This window comes from Calliphora vicina, chromosome 4 (assembly GCF_958450345.1).
Source record: "Calliphora vicina chromosome 4, idCalVici1.1, whole genome shotgun sequence".
NCBI lineage: Eukaryota > Metazoa > Arthropoda > Insecta > Diptera > Calliphoridae > Calliphora > Calliphora vicina.
In genome coordinates this window covers 22,454,807-22,475,552 of record NC_088783.1, presented here as the reverse complement: position 1 = coordinate 22,475,552, position 20,746 = coordinate 22,454,807, and the positions used below count along the sequence as shown (strand labels likewise).

Genomic DNA, 20,746 nt, shown 5'->3' with positions numbered 1-20,746 from the left:
TGTCGATTCGACTGGTTGGTCGGGCTTTAGTTATGATCTCTTTTGCTAAGGGTTATCGTAATGGATAAATTTGTCATCACAAGTAATGATTCGGTGCAAACATTACTGCATTTCAGACATACAAAATCGTATTTCAATTCGTATGGTAAACAAAAATTGTTAAGCGAGAAGATGTTTTATGGCTAACTGAATATGACTGAGTTTGATACAAGAATCGCAAGGAAGGCCTCAACTATCCTACACTGATAGTCGTGAAATGATCATAGGATCGCTACATTGCTTCCTAAATGAATCCAATATCCTTTCATAGGACGTTAAAGGTTATATTTCCTTCTAGGCGGGATGTTTTATGGAAACTTTGGAGAAAGTAGAAAGTTGGTGATCTCATCTGTGATCTTTTGACTCATTGTGCCTGATCATGACTGAGTTTGATACAAAAATCTCAAGGAAAATCTAAACTATTCTACACTGATAGTCATGAAGGGATCATGGGATCGCTACCTAGTGATGTGTTTAGGATACCCAACTTGCCTGCCTTTGTGGGAATTTTTCTTCTTGCTAACGTTTTGAAATTGCTTGCAATGATTTTAAAAGCTCTTGTTGAGTTTGACAACAATCTACATGGAGCAATGCCTCCAATTCTTGGTCTTTAAACTGGCCTAGGCAATATTTGTCTTCCATGTCAAAATCGCCACTTCCGTACCGAACAAACCATCTCTCGCACTTTGAAATCGATGGAAAACATTCACCATAAGTTTTGGTGAGCAATCGGAGTGCCTCAGCAGCACTTTTTTTCAAATTAAAGAAGTAAAGCAAAACTTCCCGCATATGACGCAAATAAAAACTTTTATGTTTTCGCTGTAATATTCAATAACTAAGTAAGAATAAATGTCAGATATTTACCCTTCAAAATTACATATAAGTTATTAAAAACAGAAACCACGTTAAAAAGATACTATTGTAAATGCCGAATTTTTAAGTCATATACCCAATGTTTCAGCAATGTGAGCATACCTTAAGTGTAACGAGGTTCGATAGTTTAAAAGTTCTATAATTATTACCACTAATTCTTCTGTTGGAACCACTGTGCTTGTACCACGACGTCAACAACAATAATGGAATCAATCTTCATCATTCGTAGTGTTTTTTTTTGGTTTTTGGTCTTGTACTTTTTGCTGTTGTTGATTACAGCACAAATGTTTGTATGTACTTACGTAGAAACGTTTATTCGTTTCAAAATGAAAAAAAAAGTTACAATTTTTCTAGATATTGAAAGACGTGCTCTTTGTATATTTTACGTATGAATAGTTTAGCTCCAAATCATAATCATGATCATCGACATCATTATCATCACAACTACAAATAATGAATAATGATGATTATGGTGATGAAGAACATGATCATCATCATAATCATCATCCAACTAGTATTCATTTTAAACGTAGTATTATTATTGTTCATACAAATAGTATCTAGTGGGGATTTATTTTTTGTTGTTGTTTGTACTCGTAGTAGACGTAGTAATCTTGGCGGTTGGTTGTGGTTGTTTTTGGTATTGTTGCTGTTCCTATTGTTGTTGTATTAGTAAATAGTAGTTTAATAATAGTAGTAGAAGTTGTACGCATCAAGTTTTAATGTTGTTGCTGGCTTGGTTGCTGCTGGTGGTAGCAAGCAGTATTGTTGTTTTTTTGTTACGAGTATTTTCTAAACAACATTGTTTTGCTAAATGTTTACATTTATCGCGACAAGGCCAAACATAAACAAGAAAGAAAGACATAGTAACAACAACAACAGCAACAAATAAAATACAACACGAAGAAGACAATCAACTTTTTGAGTGGGCATCGTAGTATCTATGTATGTATGTTTGTTTGCACCAGTGTATCTATGTTTGTATGTACGTTAGTACGTGCGGTAGTAGTAGAGTAACTTTGTTGCTTTTTTTCTTGCCTCCATTATAAAAAAACACACGTTTATGTAGGTGGGTTCATTTACAATTGATTGAAATGATAACAAAGTGGGGCTATTTATCATGTAATATTGTATTTTATTAGTTGACATATTTACATCCATAGATACATATGTATGTATGTAAATAATGATTTATGGTTTATTTTGAATTTGTTTGCTTAAATAAACTTTGTTAATTGTTTTATGAAAAAAAACATACATATGTATTTTGCAAACAACAAAAAATGAAATCTTCCATTACAATTTTCAACATCGGGTAACATAGAGACGAGACGAGTCAAAAACCTAAGTTTGTTGTCGAAAACCTAACTCTTGCAACGTTAAAATACATGTTAGTCAATGTATTTTGTTGTTATTTCAGACATATGATTTCAATATGACATACATATGACACTAAATGGAAAAACTGAATAGGGATTCACAAGGGAAATGAGCTAGTTTTTTAGTCACCTGTGTGTGACTTATTTCTGATTGATCATTAGTTAGTTTTAAGTTAACTCAAAGTCCGACAGGGGTGTTGTATTTTTGTTTGACAATACGGAGTGTCTCATCTCTATTCTCTATGATTTTCAATACAATAATAGATACCGACATTTGTCACGTAATTTTGGAAGCATAATCTCCATAGTTTATATTTGTTTTTATAAGTAAACTTCTCTTCTCATTTTTAACATATTGGTTGAATTTTTTAAGATCTCATTTCTAAAAATTATTATCTTTTATCGATTCTCTTTTTATTTGTTCACCTTTTTGGTTCCTATTTCAACAATTAGGATACAAAAATTGTATTAAAAATAAAAATTACGTGTTTTCAAATTCATACTAAATTTTAAATTTTATACTCCATTTAAATGTCATTATACAGTATTAAAAAAATCCGATACTTTTCCTATTTGGGGAACTCTAAAGAATATAAATTTATTTGGTATTTTTGTGCAAAGTTATCAGCCAATGTAAAAATTCAAAAATTAAAAAAACTCTTTTTTTTGGAGATTTAGCGAAACTACATTGTTTTCATAAATAATTTTCGTAAAGTTAATATTAGGAATTATTTAATCTGCTATTTCAATAATACTTATCAAAATATTTGAAAGGGCTTAAACGTTTTTTATGTTTGAACCAGCATTCAGACGATGCCCCTACTCCTGTAATGCATTGTGTTGGAACTAGAAAAATAGGTTTGGGAGGAATTTTAATTATCCTACATTGAAAATTGACAAGAAAGACTAGTTAGGGAAAAAATAACGAATTTTCTCTGTAGTGTATTGTGTGATCTACCACGAAAAAATAGATGAAAAATGGCGGGATTTTCAAAAATTACGCAGGACCAAAAAAAATAAATATTTAGCAACACAAAACACAACCCACATGCTCCAGTGAATCAATAGAGTTAGATGTCCAACTGGCACCTGAATGCATCTTTCGACACTTAAAAAAATACATTTAATACCGCGGACATTACACTGAATTCTCATATCTAAAAAATCAAAAGCTTCCGATTTCTTACCATTTACAACACTCATGAAAACAGCATGATCTGTCTTGCGTTTATGTGTTAACATACAATATTGAGTTTTACATGTGTTAAGATGGTCACAAAATCGATCATATGAGATCAGAGGTTAGGAGATAGAAAGGAGCTTTGCGGTACCCTTGATTAAACCTTGAACTCGTGTGATGGGATTCCATCTTTAACAATTCGTATAGCGTGATCTCTGAGAAAACCCAATATAAATTGAGAAAAGTTATCATTCTATCGAACGTCTTGGAATTGTCTAGAACAGGTATATTCATATCAACCATTTGGTTTTGGGGTGGATTCCTTTCCCCCTGGTTCCGCGCCTGATTTTGACCCACCAGTTTTTTCGACAAAACGGTGAATGGAGTCTCCCGTATATCGTCTCCTACGAAAGCCTTTAGTTGGACTCCAAATATACGATGTTAATTTACTATTGAATATTTTATATATTTAGAAAGTGCAGAGGAAATTAATATTAGGCGATAATAGTCAGGGTTGTTAGAGTTACATTATTTTTCAACATAAAGGAAATTTACCGGCATATATGATAAAGTGCTGTAAATGGTAGTTTATGGCCGAGCTAGGGACGAACACTGCTTCAAGACCAGTATTATCCGGCCAAAAATACTTATTTATATTGAGATCCGCTAGAACGCTTTTAACTGCGCGACCACGAAAGAAAATATTTTACATAGTTATTAATACTCTTTCGAGCTTGTGCTGGTGGTTGATTGCTCTCCGATAAATTCGAATTATTTGCAAATAATGCAGCCGAAAGATTAGTTTATTCTTTCTTTTATTTTTTTAACAAATTAATAGAAGCTTTTACAGTCCCTGAGAGCAGCAAGAACTTTATCTCGAAGGCACTGCTCGTGTAGAGATTTTTCACTCTCCAAGACTTTGGCACTCGAAGATCACGCTGTTAGCGTAGGGAAAAGTTTCAGCATTTTTATTATCACTCCAGATTCTGAATGTTTTTTCTCTGGATACGTTAGCATTTTTTAAAATGTAAAACATTTTTCGTTTACATGCATTATTTCTTTATTTATGGCTTAAAATTATAAATAATAATGGGATTTGTGATTTAAATTGTCTGCTCTTTGTTTGTTTTGAATAACACATGCAACTGTTTGGTACTTTTTGCGGTTTTATATTATCATTTAAAAAAGGGATTTACATATTTTTAAAATAAAGATGGTTGCTACATTTATTTTGAACAAACTGATTATATTCATTAATCATATTTCGTTAATCATGATAATTGTCACATTTGAGTTTAGAAAATCCTAAAAAATATTCTACCGCAATAATTTAAACAATTTAAATATAAACAACAGAAGTAATTCATCATATTTATCAGTTTTATAACCCATCTCTAATCAAAGAAAGTACGGAATAAGTTTGAATTTCTCCTGAAACTTTAAATAAAGAAATTGAAAAAAAGTAAGTGAAAAAATAATTAAAACTTAAAAAAAAATCCAATATGGACTTAAAAAATAGCAAAATATCTAAAGGTTCTTCGTCACATTGTTTCAAAAGCCATTAAACAGTATACAGAAGACTAGAAAATTGAAATAAAACCTGGATCTGGAAGTAAAAAGGTCTAACAGATATTGCTAAGGCAAAAGAATTCGAACTACTCTTTTGAAGAGCACCGAATAGAAAAGCAGCTTGTAAAGTTAAATACTCTGATTCTTTTGTGAACAGAGCCATAGCTAATGCTGGGTTAAAGTTCTATAAAGTTTAGAAAGTTCCAGATCGCAATGCAGTAATGGACATTTATTCAAATTTTAAGAATTTAGTTCAAATTTTATAAAAAAAAATACACCTGTTGTGTTAATGGATGATGAAACTTATGTATTGACGGACTGTCGACAAGTTCAGGAACAATATCGGAAAAAACAAACAAAATTCCTCAAGAAGTTTCTTGTGTTCCAAAAGAACATCAGTCACAATAAACACAAAAATATATATTACAGAGTGTCTACAAAAACAGCTTTTACCTTTCTTAAAAGATCACAGAGTGCCTTAATAGTTTTGACCCGATTTAGCATCAAGCCACAATTTTGTACCACGGGTAATGGAAGCAGCTATAAAAATCTTTAATTGGAGGATTTCTTAATAACTTAATAAAAGTATCCGTTTTTTTTTTGGCTCACTCTTTATGAGTCTAGATAAGTTATTGTTGTATGAGTTATGCTGTTGAAAAATGTTAGCGGAGCGCGCTGGATTCGTCCGGGAACGAAGATCCAATTGTCATGGGAACGGTTTAGAAAAATAGAAAGTACGACTACCTATAGTTATAATTAAAGATTCGTTTAAAAATGGTTTATTTTTACTGTGGTATTAAATCATACAAATATGAAACCTGAATAAAAGTTTAGAAACTTATATGTTGACCTACCTACCCACAAACAAAACATCAAATTGTATTGTGCGATCATAAAAAAAATCATATAATTTAGATTCAAAATAACTAATACGGAATCAAATATTATGGCCACAAATAAAAAAGGAGTTAATATGATAAATATACATAAATAATCTTGTATGTTGTATATTTATTTAAATGTGGTTGTTGTGTTACAAAAACATAAAGACAGAACATGACTGAAAAATTAATAAGTCTGGAATGAAATCTTATGTCTGACTAGCTCTGTGTGTATTGTATGTTTGGTGCAATGAAATATTTGATTGTCTCAAAAAAAAAAGACAACACAAACTATGATGGGTACATGAGTATTTTGTAAGCAAAATAACAACAAAAAATATAAAATATGTTTGATTGTTTTTATACGTTGCTTCTAGCACAAGAACGCTAAATTCTACTTCATATATATGTAGATATGTTTGAATGTAATAAAATATGTAGAAGTATAAGAAAATTACCAGATATCAAATATTCTAGGGGTAAACATTACAGCACAAAATTATTGTCAATATATAGAATGGATTGTTGGCTGAATGACATACGACGACAATGACAAAAACAACAACAAGTACCAGCACAACAACATTGACGGACGATGCAATACTGAGCGAGTGCCTTGTTGTGTTGGCCATTGCTTGCTGCTGTTGCTATTACTGTTGCTCTTATTATTGTTGTTGTCGTCGTCAGTTTATATTATAAATAATTACAAACTCGTAAATTTTTTTATTGCGTACAATCAACGAGTAATGAAAATTCCGGTTGACAACACATTTATTTGTTGTTTCTATAGTGTTTTTGTTTTATTTTATTTTCATTTTTTTTGCTGTTGTTGGACGAGACCATAATAACAGCAACTACAGCAACAACATCAACAAAAAATATCATTGCTTGCAGTAATATTGCCGACTACTACTAATGGAAAAAACGACAACTATACCGACAACAACAACTGATCTACCCCCACTCTACTACACTTAATGCACTTTTCGAAAAACTTGCAGTGTATGTGTAAGAAATAGACTGCATAGACTCATTTAGTGTTACCAGACTATAAAAATAATAGGTGGAATTTGGAACTAAATAAATGTCTTGTGTTGTTTTTTAATTTTTTGAAAAACATTTTTTTCGAATTATTTAATTTTTTTTTAAATTTAAAATTTTTTTTTAATTAAATTTTTTTTTAAATTTTTAAAAAATATTTTTGTTTTTTCCGTTTTGGATCCTTTGTAGGTCCAATCTTATATACGTCGTTGCAAAAATCTTTAAAATATCTATTATTAGATATCCATATTGTCTATATTAATGACTTAGTAATCCAGATATAGGTCAAAAATAGGTAAAAAATCGAGGTTGTCCTGCATTTTTCCTCATATCTCAGCCATTTGTGGACCGATTTTGCTGATTTTAAATAGGAAACTTCTCGAAAGCATGTCTGACAGAATTATTGAAGATTTGGATCTCGAAGATATCTGGGGTATTTATTAAATTGATTAATTTAACAGACAGACTCCGCTATCTATAAGGATCCAGAATATATATGTACTTTAGAGGGTCGGAAAATTATATTGTGGAAATTACAAACGGAATGACAAACTTATATATACCCTTCTCACGAAGGTGAAGGACATAAAAAAAGGAATAGTACAAAAAGTAAGTATCAGCTGGTGAATCTCTGACGATAGTAGCCAAGTCCAAGTGTTTCAAAAATGAAATGGCTAAGAGTTATTGAGACAAACGAGTCATACCGTGTTCTTGACTATTTGAAAGATGCTGGAAATCGGTTTTCTTTTTGGATTGAAACTTCTGAAGAAAATATACTTAATAGGTGTATGAAATATGTCGAAAGCTTCCGCACATTTTAAATATGCTTTGAAACATTTGCTTTATTTTGGAATTGAATCTATTGCGGTTTAATGTTAATTTAACATACATTTCAGGGTATTCGAAACTTTTCTATTGTGCCTCCGAAAGTTTTTTTAACAATATGTTGGAGTTTTTGGCAATGAGCTGAAGAATAAAGTAGTTAATTAATTTACTAGTGTGATACTGATATACATTTCCACATCCAAGTGATTAATTCGATTGCTTAAGATTCGTAGTAATAACGGAATTTATTGCCAATCGAATGATTCTGCCATAGTGACCGAATTTTAGAAGGTGTAACAAAACTTTGGTTGCTTCAACCGAAATTCTCCTTTATCAAAAAACTTTCTGTTGATAGAACCGAACAATTCTGTGTACAACCTCATCATTCGATTGATAACTAATTCGGTTGCTACAACGAATCTGTTCTATCTGTGTAGTAATATATTTCGGTATTTTTTCATGAAATATGATTTTCATGAAATATTGATTATAAGGCCAGGCATAAACACATTTTTAATATTCCACCAAAATAGATCGTGGTAAAGAGTTATATAGAGTTACAAACTTTAACTGCGAAACAAGATTATACGCAGACTGCTCGCTATTTGCAGACGTAATAGGACTGTGTTATATGACGAGGGCCACAAATATAGCAACGGCATCAAGCTAAGGATGTTGACCTGAACGATTATTGAACGATTTTGCTAATTTTCCATACCAATGAATATATATATGGATTCATAAGATATTCGTTTCATATGGATGTTCCGAATCCATGACTCACTACCAATATCTTATGATTTGATGCCGCAAGACTTTGTCTATGTCAATAAGCTACCAAATGCTCCTTAAGTCATCACCCTCATTCCAATTCAGCTGGATGTGTGCGAGAGGGTCTCCCACACAGCTTGATTTATCCATTTCAACATCAATCCATATTTATGTGTAATAGTCACACGAACAATGTTGCAAATGCCACAAAAGTCACAGAAAAGTCATGATTACGGACGTTTTGTGGAATGTAATTGAAGATCTTTGATATGAAGACAATCGATGGTTTGCGAAAGCTTAGGTACCCTAGGGGAAAAGGAACTAACACCAAACTTATCACGTGACAGTTCCAAAGTGGTAGGGACCGGTTCCAGTTCTTACACTTTATATGAAGGGGACCAGTCACTTTAACATGGGGATGTCCTAGGAAGAGGTTAATTGACACCTTTTTGACACTTTGTGACAGGTCTCTGAACTTACCCAAATGGACGTATTCAATTTCGGTTAATACAAGACCTGTCTCATATATTGTCCCAAGTGAACAAGTCGCTGAACTAACCTAAGCGCACTTATTCAATGTCGGATCAACACGTATGTTAATAATATTTGGTAAAAAAGTTCAAACTATTTTAATCCCATTTTTATGACCAGTTTCATAATAAACTGAACCGGTTCATTTGCGTTCATTATGTGACCTATCACAATGAGCCGAAAAGATGTGATTTCACCACTTTCTAGACCAACACCATGCCATATAAAGAGATTGAACATAACACCCACTAAACCCAGTCACAGGACTAATTTTGTGTCAGTTACCTTTCCTCAGTAGTAACTACACTTCAAACACTTTGACACTAGTTAAGTGATATGGTCACAGGACAAGTGCTTTTCGAACAATTGACACAAATTTCCCGCAGGGTAATAATACTTATGGTTGCATCATCGCACCATGTGTGGATACTTTAAGCGAGAGCGTGAGACTCGATCCAGAAATATCGACTTCCTATCGATCCAAATAATCAAAATTTCACACACTGGCCTGATAAAAATTTTGCAGTATGATTTCGGAATATTTCCTTACAAGTTCCAATTGAAAGCAAATAAAAATGTACTTCGTTATCGCTTCTTAGTTTTGGGCTTTACAAAAGCTCTAATTGTTTTATCAATTTGAACATCAATCCGGCCTTATTTGTAATAATCATACGAACAAAGTTGCAAATGCCACAAAAGTCACAGCAAAGCATGATTACGGACGTTTTGTTTAATCCAATTGAAGATCTTTGATCTGAAGACAATCGATTTTTTGCGCAATCTTAGGGAACAATACTTATGGTCACATCATCACAACATGTGTGGAGACTCTATCCAGAAATTTCGGCTTCCTATCGATCCAAATAATCAAAATTACACACACTGGCCTGATACAAATTTTACACTATGATTTCGGAATATTTTATTACAAGTTCCAATTGGAAGCAAATAAACATGTATTTCGTTATCGCTTCTTAGTTTGGGCTTTACAAAAGCTCTAATTGGACGTGGAAAAATTAAAAAAAAAACAAAATCAAATATTTATTTTGGGACAAATCTAATGTAAAAATACCTTTTCTTGCTAATATGTTTGATGGATTCATATTTTGTTGGGAATGGTTTCGTTTTAGGTTCTTCAGTAATTTATTAAATCCAAAAAGGTTTAATTATTCTGTATTTCTGATTTTAATTTGACAGTGTTTTTTATATTAAAACAAAAGTGAAGATTTGTACAGAAATTGATTGGAAATTTTAGAAAAACAAAGAAATATCAATTCCACTTTGAAAACTGAAAGTGGTTTCATTCCGAAAGAAATTTTCGTTTTACTTTTCTGAAGAAGAGAAATACGGAATTGTATTTCAGGATCGGAATACAATTCTGTGATGGTCTTGATAATTCAAAATATCGTTAATTTTAAGTTATGTTGATATGCATTTAACAAATAAATTCGGATTACTTCTGAACTTTCAGCCACCTATAAACAATATCTGGCACCTCTAAAAATTTAACACGAGTGCGACCAAAATACTAACCCAAACTAACACTATCATAATGAAACAAAATAATAATAATACAGAACACAAAAAAAAAATAACACTACAATCTTTGAGTAAATCTTGAATTCCAATTTCAATTCACCCATACTGAAACTGATTGTTCAGTATTCGAATATTCAAACACACGCACATACTATTGAGTAGATACATACAAACATACAACCATAGTACAAACGTACACAAAACCGATTGTATTCGTAGTATTTTTATGGATGTTTATACGAGGTACCGACGACACCGATCAAGACCAAGACTACGAATACAAAACGAAATTCAGGAATGTTGATTTTTTTTTTTGTTTAATAAACGTCTACGTTTGGAACGTCTGCCTACGAGTGGAGTAGTAAATATCGTAACGTATTGGTTTTAATTTTGTTTGTTTTTGTATTTTCTGTTGCTGTTTTTAGTTGTTGTTGTTGCTGCTGCTGTTCATTTTTATATCGGTGCAAGAAATTCAAGATAAACAAAAAATGATATACAAAACAAAAAAAAAAAAAACAAGAAAATTGTCATGATATTTACGAAATACTCTTACTAACTAACTTTGACTATGCAGCAGCAGCAACCAGCAACAAATACTACAAAACCGATTCGTACAAAGTGCTGAGTTAAGAGTTTTTTTTTCGCTATTGCTATTGTTGTTGCTGTTTTTATTGTTATTCATACGCTTATATGTTCTTTATTTTTATTTATTTTTTTTGTTCTGCTGTTGCTTCATTTTCATAAATGTATAAATAAATAAATTCATTATTAAACAGTAGTCCGTCGTCTCATCAAAAATAAAAAAAAGCAACAGCAACAAAAAATCAGCAAGCAACGACAACAATATTTGATATACTCCAGAGTTGCCGCAAATATTTGAACTCGATTTGTAGACAAATCATGGAAACATATTTTTTTAATTTTTGAATACTTCATATTTCTAATTCTAGGTTGTTATACTAAACAATATTTTCTCAAACTCTGATTATTTTTTATTGTGACGATTACTGACGTATCCTAATTGGAAGTATATCGTTACGAAAAACTATAACCAGAGATTGAGAAAAAGGAGGGTTAGAGTGAAAATGTCATTGTCTTTCATAGAGTTTTCAAAAAACCGAAGAATTTCAAAACCGCGGTTTCGGTTTTAAAAAATTGAAAACCGATCGGTTTCGGTCAGTTTTGTGATAATTTATTAAATATCAAGTGTTATAGAAACAAAATCAGTTGATAATATAGAAAAAGCTAACAAATTTAAAATTCAAACTTGACGGGTGTTCAAGAGGATAAAATAAAATTGGTACATTTTCTTTTAATGGTACTTTTTTTAATATATTAAATTAGTTAGCTTTTTGGCTAATATGCTTCTCAGTAAAGAAATAATCAAGAATATGGGGCTCAATTGTATGATGATATCAAAAAAGGATAACTAAACCTAATTAAGGAGTACATTTTCGTTCTTCAAAATGGTATTTTTTGAATTTTCTATAATATTGAACCTATAATCAGGAAATTACTTTAATTTCAAACTTGACTAGGGTTCAATTATGTACTTTTTATTATATTAAATTATATTTCTTATGTACATAATATTTGGCAATAGTACTATTTCATTATTGTAATAGTACTTTTCGAATATTTTATAACCTAACATTTTATACCTAAAAATTAGACATAAACGATTCTGAATGAGTTAGAATTCGCAAAGTATGACTTTAGTGGTACATTTTTTTTGCATTTTCAATAATAATGGGCCCAGAAATTTTAAATTAGGCATTCATGATGCTGAGTGGGAATACAAAATGTGGGTCTTAATGGTCCTTTTTTAATTCTAATAATACGTTTCGTATGAGCTAGAATCCACATTACATCTGGGAAATAAACAATTATACTGATCGATATTAGCAGACATATTTTTGCCGATAAATTCGTAACTCTTATGAGGCCATCAGCGTAAAACTGGTGTAACCCAAAATTTTTTGGTTGCTATTCTGGTGTTATATACAGTCCTTACATTACCAATATCAATACAAAAGTGGGGTTACCTTTTGGTATTCAAAAACAGATGAAGCTGAAAATATCGTTTTTGCACAGAGCATAATATAACAAAGTAATGTATGTAGCTAAATAAATAGTTTTGGGTTACTCCATTTTTGCACTGATAGCCTTATATATTCATTGCTATGTATCTGCGAAAAATCAAAACAGTGTTTGTGACATCCTGATGGAACAAATGATCAACTAAGATCATCATCATTAGAATCGATAATGTTCTATAGAAAATAGTTACGCTACCCAGAAGGGAAATTGCCTCAGTTTTCTGGTATATACTTTCAATATATGTTTACAATATATGCCTCTAACAACGTAACAGATTACTCAACTTTTTGTAATGGTGTGAATGAGAAAAATGTATAAGTAAACAAATCAGCAACATATGTTCAGATTTTATAGTGATATAAATACGGTTATCATGATAAAAACCATAAATTTTTCCATGTGGAATGAATACACAACTAGAACTGTCTATTAGTACGCTGCATAATGAAATGAGTCACTTTACATTTGCACAAACTTAACCAAAGTCTTTTAAAATAACGTTAACAAGTTCGTGCAAAAAGTTCATGACGCTGGGTTTCAAGTAGATAATACTCAGGGTCCCTTCCTCGCGCAAGGTGTACAGCTGAGAATGAGTATAGAATGGCTTGAGTGTAATAAATACTCAATCTAGTGACATGGAAGATTGAAAACCCAGTATCCCAGTATCTGTGTGTGTTACGCAAGTTTGTGCCAAAATTTCAAGAGACTGGCTTGTGAGGGAGCAATAGTCACGGTCGCATAGTCGGATCTTGAGAACTTATGAGATAGAGACAGAGAGCGTGACACTAAAGCACATTGATCTCAAAAACTCAAGATTGCTCGCCGAAACCAAGAAGCTATGTGACGTATGCAAGTTTGTGCAAATGGTTCATGATACTGTCTTGCCAATTTATGACAAATCACATCGATCTCAAAAACTCAAGATTTCACAAATTTATATAATAAGAGATTTGAACTATGGTTTTGTAGTATTCGCTTACAAGTTGCATTTAAAAACAAATTGACTTCTAATTCGTAATTGGAGTCTCAGTTTGGGACTCCAATTGGACGTAGATTTTTATTGAAAAAAATCATGTTTTATTTCAACCACTAGACAGAGATTGACATCATGAATTTTGGAAAGATGCCCTAACAAAAAGGGTCAATGATCCTTGAAACACCTGTTGTTTTGTGGACTGTAAATGATGATCTTAGTTGATCATTTGTTCCATCAGGATGTCACACTATCTACGAACATTGGATATTTAGTTGAGAATGTACCGGATGGTGTTACACTGAAGCACATCGATCTCAAAAACTCAAGATTTCACAAAATTATATGATAAGAGATTTGAACTATGATTTTGTGGTACAAGTTGCATTTAAAAACAAATGAACTTCTAATTCGTAATCTCTTCTCAGTTTGGGACTCAGTTTAGGACATTTGGACGTAGATTTTTGTTGAAAAAATCATGTTTTATCTTAACCAGTAGAAGCCAATGTACATTTGCAGATATTAACATCATGAACTTTAATGTGATGACCTAACAAAAAGGTTGAATGATCCCGGATGATCTTAGTTGATCATTTGTTCCATCAGGATGTCACACTAGCCTTCTAATAATGGATATTTTGGGCAATATTAGGGAACAATACCCACTATTCCATAATAGCACGATGCATGGAAAGAGTGAGAATGAGGCAAGTTTGAGCGGTAGTGTGAGACTCAATCGACTCTCTATCGATCTGAAATACCCAATATTTCACACATTGCACTATAGTTCAAAGTATCACTTTTTCCGTGCGAAATTAATAACTATTAAAGTATTCTACTGTTTCATACCAAAATTGGACCATAGGTAGAAATACTTATATTTTCAACAAATTTAAGAAACAATTAACCCTTTGTCGACCATTCAGGAGAAAAATAAAGTAAATTCATTGCTTTTGATTAGAAAAAATTTATTTCATATTAGTTTTCCGTCAAATTAGTTGAATCAGTAATTCATTTTGTAAACACATTTAATTCAAAATATTAACTGAAGTGTGAGATAAAACTTCGCACAGTGGTATATAAAAAAAAGAGAAATAAATTTGTAATTTATAAATCCTTAGTCATATTTGAATAAAATTTGACATGCGCAAAGAATAAGTGTTGACGAGTTTAAATTTTGACCGCATGGGCCCACCAGGAGTGCGGTCAAGGGTCCCCATAGTAGGACACCTCGGGTATGTTAAATTTTTAAAACGATCCTATTTCTTCGTCTGTGTTTTCTATCATCTGCTTCGAATGTATTAATACCTTGTGTACTGTGGATGTCATTGGTAACCAAAGATACAAATCTGAAAGCATATATCACCATTAAGCCATATAGTGTTTTCATTTCGAAAATTATCTTCCTTTCTTCTGCATTTTTGACATTTTACTTTTAAGTAATTGTAGACAAAAGCACTAATTTTCTTCACAATATATTTAATAATAGCATCATACTTTGTATCTTTGGCAGTTTTTTATAGCACAGTAACCTAGAAAAAATTAAATTACTCAGAAAGCGCAAAAATGCGCAGTATGAAATAAAGTGAAATGAATTCACAACATTTCAATAAATTTATTTCTTTTTATTTCAAGTTTAACAAACGTTAACATTTTTTTAAAAGCTTCTATAAAGTTAAAGTTTTGTAATCAAAAGAAATTACTTTAAGGTTATGTTTAAAAATTGTAATTTTTAATATAAAGGGAAATAGTTTTCAAATATTTAGGAAAGAAAAATTAAGTACTTAGACGTCTCGTTGTTTTCCATTTTAAACATTATTTAAATTATTCACACACTTTCCACAATTAACTGTTAAAAGTTACAATATAATATTGATACTATTTACAATTTTTTAAAAATGTATCGAAACTTTGACTTTGAAGGCGTGCTGTCAAGCAGTATTTTGTATTTTACAAAAACCAATTGCGAATTTGATTGCATTGGAGTTTTAGTAACAAGTTGACAACAAAAAATAATGAATAATAACAACTTCGAAATTTGAATTTCTCACGGGAAAAGTGATACTTTGAACTATAGTGCATTGGCCTGATAAGAATTTTGCCTTATGATTTTATAGAATTCGCTTAAATATAAATAAATGAACATCTACATATCAGTTTGGGACTTCAACTATTCCAAATATTTTCGAGTGATGTCCTAACAAAAAGGGCCAATGATAATGGAAACAACGTTTTTTTGTGTAATGTAAATAATGATCTTAGCTGATCTAGCCATCAAATAATGGATATTTTGGGCAATATTAGGGAACTCCCCTATCATTGCACGATGTGTGGAAAGAGTGAGAATGTAGCTGCTTAAAGTGTGAGACTCAATCGATTCCCTGTCGATCTAACATACCCAACATTTCACACAGTGGCCTGATAAGAAATTTTGGAAAATTCACTCACAAGTTCCAATTCAAGACACAGGCACATTTACTTCGTCATTGGTACCTAGTTTGGGCTGTAAAAATTTTCCAATTCGACTTCAATTTGGCTGAAAAAGCATTTTAGTCTCAGCCACTATGTTAATGAACTAAATTAGTGCATCTGAGGATCGGACAACCTGCAAGTAATTGTCGATAAGTTAAAAAGCCACAAAAATCACAGCGAACCCATGTGTTCATGGTCTGGTCTTTAATTCCAGCTGGATATCAGTCACTCTAGTCATCAAACAATTGAACTTTTGTACACTGTTAGGAAACAATGCACGATGCATGGATAAAGGGAGAATGTGTCTGGTTTGACCAGACTGGCTTGATAAGAATTTTGAAATATGATATCTAAAAATTTGCTTAGCAGTTCCAATTGAAAGCAAATAAACATCCACTTTGTTATCGCTTCTTAAATTGGTCTTTACAAAAGCTTTAATTGGACGTCGAGTTGGTAGAAAAATCACATTTGCTGAAGAAGATAATTTTGATCTTGGTCACAAAGTTTATTAGCACTATTGGCACATCTAGAGATATGAAAAATCTCATATGATTTTCTAGAAGCTAATGATTTCCTATTTAGTTCCAGCTGAATCCTATACAAAACACAAAACAATAGAACTCTTGTCATTTTCAATTAGTTTTCTAGGAACTGCGACTTGTCCCCATTCGATGTTTTTTTGGGGAACCGTTAAATATAAATTTTGTGTATAATCAAAAAATTCTGAGATTGGGCCAAAACCCGTTAACAAGATCTTCTAAAATTTAGTTTAATTCCACATGAAACTTTCCAGAAAGATTTAAAAGAATAAAACTCAAAATATTTTTTTTTCAATTTAAAGCATTTGCAAAATATCCCAAAATAGCAATTTTTAATATTGTAGAAATGGCCACAAATATAAATAATTTGACAAACAAAATATTGTATATTTGGCACAAATTTACTCGTACTACGTAAAAATCTTTGTAAATCTAAAAATAGAAACTAATTCTATGCAAACAAAATATAGTATGTAAAATTTTTGATAATTTATACATTTATGAGGACGTCAGTGAAATTTTAATGACGGAAATTCATTCAATGTCGCAATTTAAAGATAAACAAAACAGTATAATCTAAATGAATATATTTATGAAAAGTAATTTATTTAAAAGATTTTTGTATTTTATGTTAATGGTTTAAAATAAATCTTATAATAGAGTTAAGGGTTTCATATAACGGTTTGATTTCCCTTTTAGAGGCAAGCAATATCTTGTCAAGTGTTGGCAACACTACATATTTAAACACTTCAAAAAAAATTATGTGACGAGTTATTTCTTATTCTCTGCTGTTTAGTTGTTGCTTTTTCACTTTATTTTCATTTTATTTTTTTTAATTTTTTGGTTTAAATAATCAAACAGAACTTGTGAAACATTAAGAACAACAAAAATATAATAATAACTACAACAAATAACACAATAAACAAATAAGTATGAAAAAAAAAACTTTTTATATTAAGAATTTTTATATACACAATTTTTTATAGATAGATTCATTCGTGTTATTTCATTTTCCATTCAGTTAAAGCAGTATGTAGGTACTTGTTTATTATTTTTTGTGGTTATTTTCGTTGTTGTAGTTGCTTTTCTTTCATTCTTTTATAGCCATCTCAGAACTCACTGAAAAAATCTGTTGTGAACGGGCTTTTTCAATTCACTTCACTGTTTTTTTTTTGTTGTTCTTCTTTTGAAAAAATTCTTTCACGACATTATTCTACGAAGCTTTCGAGCAAACTGAGAGCCTATAGACGACAACATTTATCGAGAACTATTTTTTTATTTACAATCTACACAACCAGTTAGTCAGTCCATCAGCCAGTCGTACGGTACGCTCGTTAAGCCCTGTGGTTGTTGTTATTTAACTGAGAATTGAACAAAAAATTAATACAAATGTTTGTGGTGCTTTATCGCCTACAAGACAACAAAAAAAAAGAAATACTGAAAAATAAACCAACAACACAGAGAAAAACACTAACAAAATTAACAAAAAAGTATCCACAAAATCTCAACCTGTGCAATTGAGAGATAAAGGGAGAGCGTGTTGTTGTCTACTCAATCCCCACAATCCCCACGAACCTCACACAATCACCAACAGCAACAAGTAAATAAAACCAAAACATGGAGTGCAACACATAACATATTAAGCTTTAACCGGCTCTCTCTCTCGTTTTTCAATAACTTTCGTTAAAGTGTTTCGATCGTTTATGTTGTTGTCTTTATTTTGTCTCTTCCCCCACATTCCCAACAACCTTTAGGATGCGGTGATTGTTTTTATTCTAGATACTTTATTTGTATTTATTGTTTACGTGGTTAAGCTGAAAAGGCCTTTTATAACAACATACAAATATATTATTTTGAGTTGACTTTATTAATTGTCAATTAAAAAAAGCTTGGATTGAGACAAATCTTATGCGCCGGGTAATTTCCAGATCTCTTTGGCAGTATTATTTTTTTTTTTACAAACACAGACTACGAAGCGTTTTGATTGTCTGCAGATACACCCATAGTCTCTGGCGGGAATCGAACCCGCAACCCTCAGATTAATAGTTCAGCACACTATCGACTGGTCTTTCGAGGCACCCTTGGGTCACTGGTGAACTCTGACTCCACTTCAACGACTATTGTCGCATTTGAAAGCACAAAGAAAAATATATAATGGTTCTCCACTTTCCTATCTATTCTAGGAGGTATCTTTGTCCAGACTTAATCTCCTATCCTTTCCCTAAGATATCTGCTTTCCCACGATGAGACTCGATTTCACTTCTCGTAACATTGGAACAACTCTTGGCCTACGATGAGAGAATGATGGAGACATTTGAAATGACAAAGAAAAGGAAGAAAGGGTTATCTACCTTCTCTGCACGTAATTGTCGAAAAGTTAATGTGCATTCGGTGAAAGTGACACCATGGATTTTGGAGTGATGCCTTACAAAAGAGACCATGAAGCTTCAAACGCCACAAAAATAACTGCGAACCCATGGGTTCATGGTCTGGTCTGGTCTTTAATTCCAGCTGGATGTCCCACTAGTCATCAAATAATTGAACTTTTGCACACTGTTAGGAAGCAGTGAACGATACATGGATAAAGTAAGACTGTGTCTGGTTTGACCAAGAGTATGATCTAACGATCTAAAATACTTTACATTGAATTTTGATAAGAATTTTGAACTATGACAACCGAATATTCGCTCACAAGTTCCAGTTGAAGACAACTAAACATCTACTTTGTTATAGCTTCTTAGATTGGGCCTTACAAAAGCTCCTTCACTTCTTATATGCATACTTATGGGGACATTTGAAAGGACAAAGAAAATGGAAGAAAGGGTTCTCTGCTACGTAGATTCTTGGACAATTCTTTCATGCTAGATTTAGTGTCTTCCCAGTTAGGATCTGGAGAACATTACATTTGACGAATTTGTGGTCTCTTCAGAATGGGATTTTTTAGACTTTACTTGATTGTTAGCTCTAAGTGAACTACCACGATGACCAACCAACCCATGAGATTAATGATTGTGCACTCATGGATTTGATACATAACTGGTTTTCTATTATTACTTGTGGGTTATCTAAACTTATCTGGCGTTCATTTGCCCGGAATATTAACTAGACCCTCCTAGAATTTAACAGAGATTCGATTCCAGTTCTTATAGGAATACTTCTGGGCACTGTTTGAATGTATAGATTTTCCATATAACAGCTACTGTATAAGTTTTTCGCAAGAAGACCTATCGGTAAGTGACTGCGCCGTTCTATGGACCGCAACCAAACTTTGATTTCAATCAATGTCTTTATTTATGTTTTCTTTAGTATTTTGTAAAATTATCACGTCAAGTTTGACAGTAGTTTATTAATTTGTCAAAAATAATAACTTTTCAAAATTGCCCTCGTACATGTACGATATATTTTACTTACGTTTCATTTCATTTAAGAATGACGTCAGTTTATGTTTTTTTGATTGCAGCCAAACTTGTTTTTCCTTCGTCTGTCTGGCAGACTATCATCTCCACATTAATAAAAAAAAAAGTTCTCTCTCTCTGTGTGCTACTCACTTAAAAACGCATTAACGAAATGCATTTCAAAGATTCTATCTTGTAGATATATTATTTTTTCAACGAAGCACATGTTTAAATAAACCATAACAATCTTAGTGCTTGTTTTTAACGGGGATTACAAAATGGATAACGGTTTTTTGATAATAATTGTACGTTTTATATATAAAAAAACACATTTTGATTGTATTTCTAATGTATGCAAGTTTTATTTTTTTCCTTGACCCACTAACAATGCTTGTATTTTTATTTTGTCTGTCAATGTCAAGAATACAATTTAAAGTATAGAATTTTTTTTATTCTTATTTATTATTAAAATTGCTTAATGCTTAATGATTATCTGAAAATCGTGTTGTCTACAGTTTTATGACATTATGTACATTCATATGAGTTTACCAGTGTTTGAAATTTAATCTTTAAGTTGTTACGCTGAGAATTTTTGTTGGCAAATCTTCCTTAAGGGAGTTCAATGCTCCACACAGAAAA

The 20,746-nt window shown here is 31.7% G+C and overlaps 1 protein-coding gene across 1 annotated transcript in view; it reads right to left on the bottom strand.

Annotated features, from left to right (window-relative positions):
* The window catches only part of Atx-1 (Ataxin 1), a 38,893-nt gene extending 21,044 nt beyond the window's left edge, over positions 1-17,849 (bottom strand). Inside the window, exon 1 of the mRNA XM_065507621.1 lies at positions 17,754-17,849. The gene's annotated coding sequence lies outside the window, so the exon portion shown is untranslated. The remainder of the gene's footprint in view (positions 1-17,753) is intronic.
* Between the last annotated feature and the right edge of the window lie 2,897 nt (positions 17,850-20,746).